This window comes from Argiope bruennichi, chromosome 5 (assembly GCF_947563725.1).
Source record: "Argiope bruennichi chromosome 5, qqArgBrue1.1, whole genome shotgun sequence".
NCBI lineage: Eukaryota > Metazoa > Arthropoda > Arachnida > Araneae > Araneidae > Argiope > Argiope bruennichi.
In genome coordinates this window covers 39,393,543-39,410,864 of record NC_079155.1, presented here as the reverse complement: position 1 = coordinate 39,410,864, position 17,322 = coordinate 39,393,543, and positions in this window count along the sequence as shown.

Below are 17,322 nucleotides of genomic sequence, written 5' to 3'. Positions count from 1 at the left end.
GGGGATCGTCGTTCAAAAGGAAGTAGGAATAATAATGAATTATTTATTTTGATCTGGGTAATTTTGTTTGCTTTTAAAGCAGAAAACGCAAGGTCAGTGTGTGTGGTGAAAACTTTTCCTTTCTTTCTCCAAAGGCAGTGATAATGCGTGAAAAGGGGGAAAAAACTTCTTTTTTGTTCTTTCCTTATTGCGAGTTATGACTCATTCCCTAGGTTCTCGGACATTCTCTTCTGGATTCTTTTCGGCAAGTAGGCGCGGCAGAAAAAAAAGGGGGAGACTTCGTTCGACCAGATGTGCGATAACGTGACTCTGGGTTCAAAGGTCTTATCTCTACTGGCGTGGCGCCAATAAGTAGAGAAGGGGGATTTTTCGCCGTATTAGCTATTTGTCATTGATCGCTTCGGAACTTTTTTTTCTTCGCTGTGTAAAATTTTCGTTTCATTTATTGATGCACGTGTAAATTTTTCGTTTCGCTTATTGAAATATTTTTTTATTTATGTATGCAAGAGAATTTCATTTAGAAATTTCAGCATATGAAACAGAAATTACCCCTTAAAAATTCATATCTAATTAGTTTTACAGCATTAGATCCAGAGCTAAGAGGTAAAACCAGTACAATATTAGCTTTTGAAAAATTATCATCTTTTATGTCCCATATTTTTAGTGATAATGAAAAGTCAAAAGTAGAAGCTGAAATAAGGTTATACCAGAGTGATATTGATATCACCAAAGAAATGCTCTACACATCTGATGAAAGTGGAAATCAAGTCAAGTGTACAATTGATAAATATTGGTCTAAAGTTTTTAATTTAAAAGATGATTTCACAAATGATTATAAGTATCCTACATTGGCTAAATTGGTCAAAGCCTGCCTTAGCTGCTTCCATGGCCCATTAGTGGAAAGTGCATTCAACTTAATGGATACACTTGTCACTGACTATAGAACCTCTCTTAAGATTGATTCCCTAGATGCAGTGCAGACTATTAAATATGATTTAATGGCTTCTAAAGAAACCTCATGTGAAAAATATGGCTCAAAAAAACCAATGACTGATCCAATTCACAAAGATCTCTTACTGAATATGAACAGAAGTTGGAAAACATATCAAGAGGACTTAAAAACATGTATTTCAGATGAGTCACCTATAAAAGTCTCTGAAAAACCTTCTACATTAGCAGAAAAGCAAACTGCTTCTACCTCTGCATGTGCAGTTCTCGAGGAAATTTCTTCAACTGTAAATGAGGAAAATAAAAGTCAACCTTCCTGCAATTATGAAGTTCACCACAAAAGAAAGACAAGCCCACAAACATCAGAAAATAAAAAAAAGCAGCAGAAATTAGATAATTTTTTTTAAAAGAATTAATTCAGGTAATTTAAAAGATTTGCATAAAATGAAGTAGTTTATATGTTTGAAAATTTATGGTTATTAATTTTGCAAAAAAAGTAATTCATTGAACTTTTATAATTAGGTCATTCAATACTTCATAATTGTAATTTTTCATTTCTCCCCCCCCCCCCCTTCTCGAAACTCCAAAATGCCGGTAGTAAGTCCGTAAAAGTTTCCGGGGATTTTTTGGGGTCCCACAAACACCCCTGGATATTTATCAACTTTTTTTTCTATTAAATTTTGAATTAAGAACACAAATGTGGATCAAAATGTAACCAATTTCTAAATGTATGTGTAAGTAAGAAAATTTTATATCAAAAATAATATGAAAATACAATGCAGTTTTGTTTTGTTTTTTCCCATCTAATGTCATATTTTCGATAATTTATGACTTAAACAATTTCAAAGTTTTGTAATGGTTTAGGTTGCAAATCTTCTTACTAATATATCTTTGGATTTCATATCAAAATAAATTGTGCTTCAATTTCCATCTTTATTGAGCAAACATCATCTTTATTTTTTTGTGAATTATTAATTTAAAATTTCAGTTATATAGATTGTAGCTTTGTGTGTGTGTGTCTACTTGTATCCTTGATTTGATAAAATAATAAAGAATTAGGCTGCTCTTTGATAAATTTGGTTCCGAATTTGCGAACATATCTATAATTTTAAGACAAAACTATATGTCGGTTTTTATCTTTTTCCTCTTGCAGTTTTGTATTTTGTTTACATGCCAATGGATTTTTTCCAAAATTTGTCAGAAATCTAAATTTTTGATATAAAGCCCATGCTCCAAATTTCACCATTTTACCTCACTTTCTTTTTAGAACTGTTGTGTTCATAGACAAACAAAATATAATCCAATAATAAATTTAATAAATTTTTATTAGTGCATTTTAAACCAGTGTGCAACCAATTTGATCCCAAAAGTTCCTTGTGTACTCAACAAATGTATTTGTGTCTTATTAGCCACCTGCAATTGGTGAACAGTAAATAAGAAAAAGTCCAATATTGTGTGAGCTTTGGTGATTAATTGCTCACAAGGGATTAATACGCAAGTACTAGAATATGTGTATTTTGGACACCTTTCTTTCACCCAACTGAAACCAAAATTTGGTATATAACTACCAATTAAAGTCACAAGATCACATACACAATTTCATTTACTTAAATCATTGAGTTATCATATTTGAATATATTATTATATTTTATTTGAATTATTATATTTTTATACATGGAATTGTACAGACTGACAGACGATCAACCTCTTACCTGATTTGATTCCGAATTTTGTATATTTTTACACTTTAAATGCTGAATCTGGGTACTAAATTTTATCTGCGTAATTCTCTTTGTTTTACAATTATGTTAATTTATATTTAGACAGACAAATTTCGTCTCAATGAATTTCTTTCAAAATTTGATAAAAATCTTCAATTTTTTTTTATAAAGACCATGTATTATTTATCCATTCAGCTCAATGCACTTTTGATTTATTGTGTTCACAGACGGACAAGCAAACATAATTTCAAAAATTTGTTTTCTGAATTCAGAGAAGTCTAAAACATCAAGATTTGTCAAAAATTCGAAGTGGAATTTTTTGACGATTATAATTTTTTTCTGTTCATACACAAGTCATTAAAAAGTCTAGTTTTAAAAGTTTTTACTATTTTCTACTTTTTAATATTTATTTTTCATTATTGTGAATATTATGTAATATACGTATCTCAGATTCATAATTAAGTTATGTTACTCATAGAAATTAAATTAATCGATTAACAAACTACTAAGCTCTGAAAGTCTTAACTTAGTAACAAATCTGTGGTGTTACGGCGCATTTTCGCGTATGCTCAATAAGTGTTCTACTTTTAACAGATTTTTAGTCTTGATTAGTCTGAATGGGATAAAAAGTTATTTCAATCCGTTTGATCGCTAAACTTCTGTTAAATTGATATTACTGGATAACATTTTTTCTGGTAAATTTCTTTTTCTTTACAAAAATTTTAGCAGATACACATAATGACCTCTAATAATATTAATATTGTTTAAAATAGGTTAGTTAGAATGGTATATATATAAAAAATTATTTGAACTTTATTGAAAGTTTATGCTTAAAGTAAAGGGTTCAATAGGCTAACTTTACTGTAAAGAAAACCTATTTTAGAAACAACATAATTAAAGTATCGTCGCCATCATCTTAATCGTAGCAAGTAATACTATTAGGGTGAAACCAAATAAAGCTGATATATATATATACATGTAATGATACTTTTAAAATCTGATTTAGATTCTAATTGATTTCCTAATTTTTATTTTTATTTGCCCATATTAACTTCATTCTAAAATTTTCTCTTATTTTTTTTATCCAATTCCATTCTTTTTATTTAATTAATTCAACACGCGTTCTATAAAACAGCTCACTTCAGCACTTTCTCACACTCCAAGTGAAGGGATAGAAATCTTTTATGCTTACAACATTTTTTTTAAAGACACCTAAAATTTCCTTCCCTAAATTGACACGTGTCAAAGAAATCGTTAGCAAAATGTCAGTAAAATCACGGAAAAGAAAAATTTTGGTATCTTTTGCACTTGTATCGCAATATAAACGGACGTCAACTTTATCATTGCTTCTTGTACATAAAATGCTTCCCACAGTGAAATAAATCGAAGTTTTAAAATTTCAAAAGTTTCTTCTTATCGGGCGCGCAACTGTTAAAATATGTTTACATGTATATATTCATTCATAAATTTTTATAAAAATATCAGATTTACTTGGCTTCACCGTAATACTATTAATTGCTACAAATAATAAAATGATATTTTAGTTATGTTGTTTTTAGAATATGTTTCCTTAATTGGAAGGTTAACTTAATGAATTCCTTATTTTGCCAACATTGGAATCAAGACGACAGAGTGCGCCAATCTTCGGCGTTCTCGCGTCTTGTATCGTGAAGAAAATCGCGCCAAGCAGTGTAGGATTTTTCTCATTATTGACACTATCAATGTTTCATATTTTCAAATATGCAATAGTATATTTTATTTCTACCCATCTAGAAGTTTGGTGAGAGTTATCCAATCGAACTCATCGAATTGTTTGGAGTTTAGGGTGAAGATGAGACAACAAGTAATACGGGATTGAATATTAAGATATCCTTATAATGTGTTAAAATTACCTCATCCAGTTGAACTTGCTGTCCTACCTTAGCTTGTCCCAGATCCTGCTCGTCTCCCTTAAACGTTTTGCAATAGTTAGGATGGTTTAATGAGAAGGATGCCGGCTTGCAGGGAAACGTTGTCCCTACAGCCTTGCTGCTTATCTGTCTTGCCTCTACATTCATTGTACAATAAAGCCATCACACAATACACAGCTTTGGAAAATCTCTCCATGACCTTGAACATCAGTATATTACAACCTTAAGAAAATGTCTCTTTTATAGCTGTCCCAGGGTTTACCCAAATGATTGAACACAAACTCTATATTTATGCACTGAAAGATATTTATCTTAATAATGGAAATCAGAGTAGTTTTCTCTAATTTAATCATTGAAAGTTGCGAATTATGCAACGTAAGTGCTCAGACAGAACATGTACCATCAAGTTTGGCACATCGATTCTTACTCCCCCTATTCAGTTGTGTCTCCAGAAAGGAAAAATAAATTTTCCTTAAAAAACGAGTATGAATTGCAAAATAATACCACAATTACATTAGACAGTACCACAATTTAACATTATTAACAACATAAATCAGATAACTAATTAATTCATTTTTCGTTTCTTAAACTTTTCAATTCTAATGGGATAAATTTATGACTGTTTATTTAAATTATTTTTACATTAGCAGAAAGAAGGCAATATATGTTTTATTAGGAGATAAAAAACAAACTAACAAAAGCATATCAATACAAAACAGAAACACACATGGTTAATTAAATGCATTGTGGCATATAAATTTTAAATATTTTTTAGTTAATTTTTCAATAAAAATATTAAAATTTCTATAAAATATGGCATCTTTCCCTTGAAGTAAGAAAAATAATTAAAAGTTAATTTTAAAAGCACATTTTATCGCAATTAATAGCGCACACACAAATGTATATAGGACTATCCTTTTTTATTTCTCGCATTGTATTTTTTTTGGAAATATTTCCGAAAACAAATGTGTTAATTGGACTATTGCTGAGATATTTGAACAGAAAAAATACAGTAAAAAAATTAGATTAGCATATAGTGATATGCTAATTTCAACATCAATTAATTTTCCCTTACACGAATTAATGTATAAAAAATTCTATAAAATCCATTAGATTTAAGGACTTATCAAGATATAATATGTAAATACATAGCATTTTACTAATGCTAAATAGCAGTTTGATAAGGCTCATATTTGTAGAAAATAATAAAATGGCAGGTGATTATAAAGTTAGAAATTCAAAAACAGAACATGGATCTCAGATATTTTTAAATGATCACAACTTCCGTGATAAATCAGAAAGAGTCTATCCTAAGAGCAGGAAAAAAAAATCTGTTTTGGGCGGCATGCAATCCACTAGAAAAGGGAAATCGGTAGAATCGGATCTCACCGGTGCACACACACATACAAAAAAACAAACAAAAACAATACAACGTAGAAACCGTATTTTTTAATTTGGAGGGGCAACGTCAAGACACTGCTCTGACCCTGAGGTGGGCTTCAACCGTAAGCTCTCTTGTGTGGTCCGCATTCAGTGGCATAAAGAAAATGCCATCAAAAACATAACTTGTAAAAAAACCAAGTCTCGCAACTCAGTTCTATCGTAAAAAGTTGTGAGATCCATGTAATATCAAGTCGGTCCATTTATTCAGTCCCTACTTAAGGGTCCTTCTGTCTTAAGGTATTACGTAATTAGCTAACCTAACAAAATCTTATAGTGACCATATCAATATTAAAATCTTTTATGTTTTAAATAAATAGATTGACTTGGCCATCGCATGAAAACACAATGCATCTTTACATTAAATTAGATTACATTAACATATTATATTAAATTTGATTGTTTAGTGCGATTGCCAAGTCAATCTATTTATTTAAACCATAAAAGATATTTAATATTGATATGGTCACTATAAGATTTTGTTTGGTTAGCTAATTACGTAATAACTTAAGACAGAAGGACCCTTAAGTAGGGACTGAATAAATGGACCGACTTGGTATAACATGGATCTCACAACTTTTTACGATAGAAGAACTGAGTTGCGAGACTTGGTTTTTTTACAAGTTATGTTTTTGATGGCATCTCATTTTGTAGATAGTCCTTTTCTTATTTTTGTATGCAGTCTTCCCCTTTTTCTTTTCCGGTACTACTTCTTGAGATTCAGCTACAGTTTTTCTCAAAGCCCACTCCCTGTCCCTATGGGTTTTTCTCGTAAGCTTTGATGTTACAATTTTTGACAAGTCTGGACGGTAAATGCTTCTTAGTCTTTTGTATTCACAAATTGAGGATTCCTGCTCTTTAATACTTGCAAAGTCGACATTTATTAGATGTAAGCCGTCCAGACTTGTAACTCTCGGAAGTGCCACGTAATCTTGACCGGATGTGAACGCTGCAGAACCGATATCCATCAGTGCATTATTTAGACTCAGACCCTGACTTTTGTGTATAGTTATAGCATAGGCTATACATATGGGAAACGGTTCGCGATGAACATAAGCTCTATTAATAATTTCAGATTTAGTTTTGACCGGACTTAGCTCGTAAACATCTTCTTTATTAAATGTAATGTATATTTTCTTAATTATTTTTTGTATTTTCCGGATCAACCTTTACTCTTTGCACTATACCGATAGAATCATTAACTAAACCAAGACTCATGTCAATATTTCGCCTTAACATGACTTTTGCTCCTATTTTTATAATTAGGTTCTCTTCCAGGCCTGCAGTCATAGAAGTATCGTCTTCATATTTTTTCATGCATTCACGAGCTCTTTTTGTTAGATATTTGGGGAAATTTATGCTATCTACAGCTGTAAGTTTTATTTTTGGATGTGGAAGAGATTTAAGCGTTGCCGTATTTAATTGTTGACACATGTTTTTTTGTAGATAATAAGCAAACGGTATCATCAGGAAGTTTCGAGAGGTGTTCAATTATTCCAATTAATCTGTTTTCATTTGAATTGGATTTGAGAGTTATTAATCTAGTCGAGAGTAAGTCGCGGTCTTTTTGTGTAGTCACACTTAATCTTATCCTATTTAACATTTCAACAAAGTCAAAATCATTGAGCTGTCGTATGTTAATTGCAAGTTCATCGTATATGAAAGTTCAGTCCACAGATTCGGTACACTGAGGGAACCTAATAACTTGTTAGTTTCAGCAGTTGATAGTTTTTCAAAAGGTGACTTTTCTCTTACCGGCGGACGCTGTAAGAGATCTCCGAAAACAACAAGATGTTTGTAGTGATTGGATTTTGAAGCGTAAGAAAATAAACGTTCATAGATGGCACTAGGCAACTAGCGCGAGTGTAATTAAAAGAGTGATGTCATTCGAGTGTTGGCTCTTGGAGGAGAAGGAGTTACTGAGCAGAGTAACTCGAACGAATCTGAAATAAATCTGTTAAGTTTTCTATTTGCCTATTTATTCAAAGCACTCACGAACCAGCCACGACAATGTTTTTTTCCAAACTACCCATTCTGATCGTCTCTTGTGTCTAATATTTCAGATAAGCGTAAATGAATATATGTGAAAGTAACATTGGGTATCATCGACATTTCGTCTATTATAAACAACACTACTTCTTTCAAATCTGATCTCAGAACTTGGAGCACTTCATCAGAAAGTTGTTTGTACTTCGGTGTTTGCTTGTGTTCTACAAGCAGCTGCAATAGTCTATGTATAGTCAATCTATTCTATGTATAGTCAGCTATTCCTGTTGGAGTACTAACTGCCACTTTTTTTGTTTAAATACGTCTTAACCCAAATTTTCAGAGTTTTTATTAAAAAGCTCTTTTCAGTCCCACCAGTTCCACTCACAAAACAGCGTAAAACGTCAGCGTTATTATCACTTGTGTTCATTTTATTTGTTATCATATCGAAGACTCTTTTTTGATCGACATTAAGTTTTGCGATCATACTCTGAAGATCAGTTTGCTTTCTTATACCAGATTGATTCTCTGAAAATCACCCATTGCGTTTGCAGCTTCCACAGCTTCAAATTGAATTATTTCAAATTAGATATTGTTACAAACCTGTAATTTTGAGATTTAATTAATTTTTCCCAGCGAGAATAGTGTCATCATATGAAAGACCGTTTTACAGTAATCTGTATTGGATGCTGCCGGATGCCGAGCCAGTGATACCAGAGCTTAGTGACAAACTTGGTGACGAATTTGTCGACAAAATGGATAATGCTCGAAACTTCGAAAAATTTATTGATCCGTCCATTATTACGCGCTTATTTTAGTTTTTCCTTGATTTATACTCTAAACTCTAATTGTATTCTAAATTTGAAGCTTCTATGTCTGCTAGAAGTGCCTTAGAGTTTTGATGATCGGTGAGTCAGTCAGTCAGTGACAAAATTCACAAACTTTGACTAGTTATAATTCTTAAACTACTGGTTCAAATGTAATGAAATTTGAAATATACTGTGTTTATATAATGCCTGCTTGGTTACTAAAAATTTAGGCTTCTAGTTTTATCCACAACGAAGTTATATGGGATCGAAAAGGGCCTGAATTGCTTAGAGAAAAGGATAGTACGGCCGTGCCGCTTGTTTTTGCTCGACTTGGCGGGGGCACTGCCGTGCCCCCAGATCAGCATCGAAGTGATAGACAACTCTGTGATCATCATTAACAAGGAATGACCACTGACCTACCATTTTCCAGCTGAGTTTCTGTCCCTGTAAGGATGTTCTCGAATCCACTTAAATGCATGTCCGTACTTCAGGCGGCAATACTTGCCTTTAGTTCGCATGTCCAGAGCGAGATAACTTGAGCTTCCGAACCATAGCTAGAACCTATCTACAACCCACCAATTAATTAGAGCAGTAGAATTCATTGAGGAAGGTTTTGAAACTAAACAAAAAACTGCAGCAGTTTTCCTTGACATTCAGAAAGCTTTTGACAAAATTTGGCAAGATGGCCTTATTTACAAGCTAATTAATTACAACATACCCCCATACTTTGTCAAAATTATAATTTCTTACCTTAGTTACAGATCCTTCAAAATCAAAATAAATAATGAATTTTCTGATATAAAACCTATACTTGCAGGTGTACCTCAAGGATCTAAACTAGGGCCAATTTTATTTTCCTTGTTTATTAATAATATTCCCAAGCAATTTATCACTATGTTGTGCATGTACACTGATGACACTGCAATACTAGCTAGAAACAAAAATCAAAATTTCATCACCATAGCTTTAAACAGACATATTAAATCTCTTGAGGACTGATTCGTTGAATGGAAAATTGAAATAAATGCTAGTAAAACTGAAGCTATAGTTTTTAATAAAATTAAAATTTCTTTAAAAAGAAATTCCCCCCAGTTAAAATTAAAAATCAAATTGTCCCGTGGTCTAAGGAATGCAAATATTTAGGCGTTATTCTAGACAGTAAATTAACTTGGAAACCCCACTTTATTTACACAGCTAAAAAGTTTCGAGACCTAACTCGTAAATTTTATCCCTTAATTTCTGAAAACTCCAAAATGAGTAGACAAAATAAAATGCTTATTTACTCTGCCTACTTGCGTCCAATATTAACTAATGCCTGCCCTGTATGGGGATATGCTGCCAACACTAATCTTAGACTTATTGAACGCCAGCAAAATAACTTAATTAGAAATTTATGCAATATGAAATACTACATGCCCAATACAAATATGTACCTATGCCTAGACAATCCCCCTCTTAAAAAATTCAATAAAAAACTAGCCACAAACTTCTTTAAAAACATGGATAAGAATGAAAATGAAGCAATAGTAAAATCCCTAAATATAAACCAACTAGTAACTCTTGAAGATCCCGTAATATACTACTTTAATTTATCTTACCCCTCTAGTCTTTTTCTTCCTAACTTTTATTATTTCAAACTCAAATTAAACTGTATCTCAATAGCCAATTCTAGCTCATAAGCAGTAAAAACTCAATAAGTCCAACGGCAGCGTACCCCCGAACCCTCACCCTTCTATCAGACAATCACAATGAGTCTTGACACTCGCCATCTCCAAATCTCGTCGAAGACGGCCACGGCAAAGTATTGACAGTAAAGCTCTGTGAAGTCTCTCTTTACCGGGGATAAGCCCCTGCCAGGGCTAGGCACCCCGTCAATTTAACCATCAACTAGCTAGTGCAGAACCACAAGAAAGTGATGGCACGTCAAGACGAATTCAAACATAATGAGGAAAAAGAAAATAATATTCTAGAGATGCGAAACTGCAGAAAATCATCGCCACTTTTAACTACACCCTGCAGCAGACGAAGGAAAGTAAATTGGAGCACACAACTCCAAACCTAGAGGAACTAAGCAAAGTAAAAGAACTGAAAGCTAATCTGGAAAAGGAAATAAAGGAATTAAGCCCATGCCCAGTAATAAACTGCACTAAGCACCTACCCTTGACAGATATCACGCAAAGTAATACTATACGGATCAGTCTTTCATAGAAGTTGACAAAAAACATATCGCAAAAGGGAAAACCTCCCAAGAATATCCAGAAGTTACAGTCTCCAATTAATTTCAGATCCTAATGAAATAAATCAGCAGAATAAATAAGGGTCCACAATCAGTTTAAAAGTAACAGCAGATTGCAATTTAACATTACAAGATATATGCAGAAAATTTTCTAAGATCGAAAATTTATATAAAAATGGATTTATTAAAATAAACCCTATAAACGAGTGAGAAAGAAAATAGATGAAAGTATTATAAGTCAATATATAACATTCTACTAATGAGCAATAGCAGTTTAATAAGGCTCAAATTTGTAAAAATAATAATAATAATAATAATAACATCGTAGGTAGTTATAATTTTAGAAACTCAAAAATAGAACAAGGATCTCGGATATTTTTAAATGATCACAACTTTTTACTTTTGATAAATCAGAAAAAGTCTATCCTAAGACCAGGAAAAAAGTCTGTTTTGGGCAGCATACAATTTATTAGAAAAAAGAAATCGGTAGAATCGGATCTCGCCCATACACACACACACAAAAAAAAAAAACCATTACAACTTAAAACCATAATTTTAATTTGGTGCGCAACGTCAAAACACTGTTCTGGGCCTGAGGTGGGTTTCAACTGTAAGCTCTCGTGTGTGGTCCGCATTCAGTGTCATAAAGAAAATCAGCATCGAAGTGTTAGACAATTCTGTGATCATCATTAATACGGAATAACCACTGACCTCCCATTTTCCCGCTGTAAAGATGTGCTCCAATTCTTATTCCAATGCATGCCCGTATTTCAGGCAGTAATACTTGTCTGAAGTAAGCACGTCCAGAGCGAGATAACATGAGCTTCCAAACCATAGCGAGTGCAAAACCAGAAGAAAGGGATGGCACGTCCCGACGACGAATTCAAACATAATAAGGAAAAAGAAAATAGTATTCTAGTGGTGCGAAGCGAAATATGTATGTGGAGAACATCGACTATCCGAAGTGCAATTTCGGCACCCTCTGTAAGGGGGGGGGGAAGCCTACTTCATCAAGGCCTAATGTCATGCAAGTTGATCAACACTGAAGTAATCTTTGATTTTTATTGAATATCGCGAAAGATAACCTCGATATTTCTGGAATTAGAATACTTGACAGATAATAATCCAAAACTTGGATATTCATTGAAATCTCAATAAGGATTTTTTTTTTCCTTTTCCTTTCATATTATATTAAGTTCTGAATAATTCGTGCTGGGAATGTAAAACAGTACTTACGAAAACCAGTAGATTTAAAATGATAATATTAACAGTTTGCTAACTACTTTACATCATACCTGAAATAATTCAAGTTCCATTTAAACCCTTTAATATACAGTTACAATAATCAGTACAAAACTAATTTGTCTTAAAAAATCATTAAAGAAAATTATTAGATAAAAAAATTAAAATATTTAATTCGCGCTTCAGTGAAATCTTATCTTCTAATAAATATATTTCTCCTCTCATGGTTTTCTTTAAGTTTTTCATTTTTCTCTTTATAACCTACATTTATTCATTTTTAACCGAATTTTTTGCTGCACATTATTATGAGATAAGATAAATTTCATTTGTTTACTTATTTTTATATAGAAGAGCATGGGACTAAAGCCCTCGAGTGTCTTAAGAACCTTAAGAAATTATTCATTTAGGATTTCTGAGAGTATTTAACAAGCAAAAACATCGTATGTGAATACAAAGAGAAAGTATTGTAATCGTCGAAAAAATCGAACTCTATATTTTTATAAACTTCTAAGTTTCAGACCTGAGGCGGTTTGGATTGAGCGAGGATAGAACCTGGGACCTTGTGGTTCGTAGTCCAATAACATGACCATGATACAAAAGCAAGTGCTCGGGTAGCGTAGCTGTTAACTGGCTTATAAGCTATTCACTACAGACCTTCCTGTGTCTGACAAACAAATTTTCGCAATTATGTCTCTCCCTTTGTCTGTCTGTGAACACAATAATTCAAAAATGATTTGAGCTAGAAGGAAGAAATTCGGTATATGGTATGTACATCAAATTTATAGATTTCTTTCAAATTTTAACGAAATCTATTAAGAGTAAGTCTGCTGCTCAATTGTCCAAAGATAATTTAGTACAAAACGAAGAGAGCAAGATGGATAAAACTTGGTTCACAGATTTAACATTGACAATGCAGATATCTATTAAAATTTCAAATAATCCGTTTTGAGGTTGACTGTATGTTGGTCAATACTTTTACAAGCATGTAAACTCCATAGCTCAAAAACGCGATGACTTAAATATTTGAAATTTTAATATCAATATCCCCTCCCCCCCAAGGGTATAAAAAAGGGTTTAAAATATACATCCGAAATTCTTGTGCTTGTACATTAACCTCATCCCAGCGATTAAGCTACAAAGATCGCACGTTGGTAGACGTCTTTGTAATTATGTTCGACAATGGTATGCGGTCAGTATTTATAATTGTGAGAAAGTTTCAGGAAGACTACCCCAGCTAGTTTTATATTTAGTTTTGACTTAGAATAGACTAAAATAAACTGGTAACGTCGATTATATTGTGACATTATATTACTAGGAAATTCCTAAAGAATTCGAATCAGGCATGTTTCATTACATATGCTTTTCAAGTTATATTTTATCATTAATTTGCAAAGACTATCCTGAGGTGAACCTCGTATGAATTTATATTCATTTTAAAGTGGTTCTTACTTTAATGAGTGCAATTAAATCAGCAATTTGAAGAAAGGAGCAAGTGCCAACAAATCGAAAGGCAAGTATGTATTCAAAACGTGTGCTGTCGCATAGATGTTCGAAAATCGTTCAGTAAAACACTGATATAAACAATCTCATATAAAAACCGGGTTTGTTTAAAAAAAGCAATACCTAGAAATAAGCACTTTTGGTATGTCCTCAATAAATCTCCGAATTGAATCATGGTTTTAGCTGAACCGTCTTAGTGCTTAATCGAATTTCATAAACACCTGTCTTTTTTGTTGATTTCACCTGTTTGATGAAACCGCGCCTAGCAGCACTGCGATTGGTCAGTAATATTTTCACCCGCCCATCAGGCCAAAAATAAACTTTTCTTATTTGTTCATTTGATAGGGAGGATAGTTTCATCCTTCCTCTCAAAGAAGGCGGGAGTGATGAAAATGTTATACTACCTTTAAACAATGGAATACATTCATCCGCTGAGCTAGATTTCTAATTAGAGGCCCGAAGAAGCTATCTAGACCCACTGGGTTTAGGAGGAGGAGCTGCGCAGATGGATCTATTAAATAAATATCATTAACCTGCTTGCGAAGCACAAAAAAATACAAATTTATGAATTATAAATGTTAAGATAATCAGGGATCTCCAGAATAAAAGCGGGATATGATACAAAATTTATGCCTGACTCAAAATATTTTCTTATTATATTTTGATGTTTATTATTGATATTGCAAAGACTTAAGAGCAATATAAAGATGATAAATAAGCTATTTTTACAAAATTAAAATTTTAATAAGAAAATTTTTTTAATAAAACCTCATTAACTTATAAAATACAATTTGATATGAGATGTACTAAAATAAAATTTCAACGTATGAACTTTGATTCAATTTCTTGCATGTTGATATTATCGTAATTATTTAAATTTTTAGTTAATTCGGATTCGTTAAATAAAATGACTAAAGAGACATCGTTTTTAATTAATTAATTTTCAATTATTTCTCATAATTGATAAATATCTTTTTAGTGGGCATTAATTGCTAAGGTCAAATAAATTTTCAAAACAAAAATTCGAGTACAATTGAGGAATAATATTTTTACATAGATGTAATATTTACCATTTTGAGATTATGGAGCCTTACCTTAAACTGGCTACTCCGACCCGCCAGGAGGCACGCGGAAAAATCTGAATGACCGGACCGTCGCAACAGTAACACTGGCGGGAACTGTGGCTGAGTTTTAAGGGCCATCCCCGGGCACGGTACAACCTTTCCCTTGGGAAGTACATCCCGTCTTCGATGGAAGGAGCTAGACCTCACATTTTTGTATACCCACCAGGGTGGCGAGAACCAACCACCATGCCGGAACCTTCTTATCCTAAATTACAAGGTGTCCGTCCCGAGAGATTTTTGAGATCATGGAAGTCAAAAATCGAAAGCAAATTTTGAATTGAAATAAATAAACCAATGCAATCGATATTGTCTTGCAAAATTCTATGTAAGTTCCTTGAAAATTTTAAGAAGATAATTCTCAATTAGCTTGGTAATATTTTATCAAGAAATTTGATGTCTCCTATTCCTGCTAAATTTCAAACCTTTTTTAAAAATGAAATAATGGAATTATAATTAGAAAATACTGAGGTTGGGAATATTCTTCACGAATGAAATTTGTTCCATATACAATAAAAAAAATTTGATCTTCGTCCAGGTCTTTAAACTTTAAATTTAGTTTAATTTTAAAATTTTAATGTTTTTTTCCCCAACTTTTTAGATATTACCTTCGTAGTTTCCAAAAAAGAAATTCACAATGCATAAAAAAATATTAAGAGACTTTTTAATTCTGAATTTACTATACCAACATCTATATAGAAATTCTCTGATATTTTGCTCTTAATATTTATTATATTCAATTTGCTTTTTTGATTCGTCTGAAGTTAAGTTTATTTTCGATTTATTGATTTTCGGATTTCGTTTTGATGCTATCGCTATTTTTATAATGGTAATTGAAAACCAGTGGTACTTTCTATCTCACAGAAAAAGTTGACCGTAAGATAAGAGTCAAAACTTAGTTTTTAGTTTTTGAAAAAGCCCTTAATAGATGACTTTTTCAATAACGCCTTGCCTGCTTCATTTAATTAGGATAAAAGAAAAGTAGGCCGGATAGTAAGGAAGCCGGATAGTCGCCAGCCGGATACTTCGGGAGTATAATGTATTTTCTGAATTGTAATTATAATTATTTCAAAAAGTAAGCAATCATTTTGATAAGAGATCTTTTTTTCCCTTTTTTTTTACTATTTGTTTCTTTGTCAACAAGCTTTTGCTTTCGTGAACGAATCCACGGGCTTTATTTGATCAATAGTGTTAGATGTTACAAATTAAACCCACGAGTCTAGCTTCGTGTGAATTTTAAGAGAGAAACGTGATAGCGAGACAGTTGACGTTTGTTTACAGAAAATAGGATTAATGTTCCAGAACATTCATTGCCCACTACAACGGCAAGGACTTTTCACTTGTGCATTCGAAATTGAATAAGAAATTTATGACTCTAATAAACGTAATTGAGGGTGAAATATTCTATAGAACTTTAAGAATAATGTATATATATTGATGAGTGAGTTGTCCAGTAACATCAATCTGTTTGTTAAGCTTTCCTTTTTGGGAAAAAAAACACGAATATTTTCAGTGAATTTGTGAGTTTTTTATAATTTTAAAGAATGGATACGCGAGAAATTTTCAGAACCATTTTTTCAATCGATTTCTTTCTTGTTTGGCAACGGATTCTAAAACCCTCCGCACTTTTGCGCATGCGTTAGGATGGATTTAATTCGTTAAAATAGAGGTGAGAGGAAAGTTGTAAGGAGGGAATGTTTACATTTAACAATAAAATAAATTCGGATTACTCGCAGACTGAATTAAATTAATATGGTCAGAAATTACACGATATTCACATACACGTGGGAAAAAAATTCAACAAAAAAAAAAAAGTATCTAAGGCGAAAATTAAGGTCAAAGGACGACCGGATTCCGGAAATGCGCTCCTCCTTCTGCGTCTCTCCCCTTAACGAGATAGAATCAGGGCCGTCCATCTGGGGGGTACGGTGGATGCTATGCACCGGGACCCCGCCATTGAAATAACTGATGTGTCTGGAGCCTAACAAAAACTCTATTGAAAAGATTTACTGAGCTTGATTTAGATATTATGAATTGTAGAGGACAAGCATATGACAACGGTAGTAACATGAAAGAGAAATATAAAGGAGTGAAATCTAGAATACTTTCTCTAAATCCGCATACAATTTATGTATCTTGCCTATCATCTTCATTTAATTTATTAATTTGTGAAGCCGCTTCCAGCAGTATATATAGTAAAAAAAAAAAAAAAAAAAAAATGGGATATTACAACATTTATATTGCTCATTTTCTGAAATGGGAAAAGAATGGGAAATTCTGCAAAGCATTTAAACATTACTCTTAAACCATTATGTGACACTAGTTGGGAAGCCAAAATAGATTATGTGAAAGCAGTGCATATGTTACCATTAATGAAATCCGTTATTTTATAGAATACCTAGTTATTCC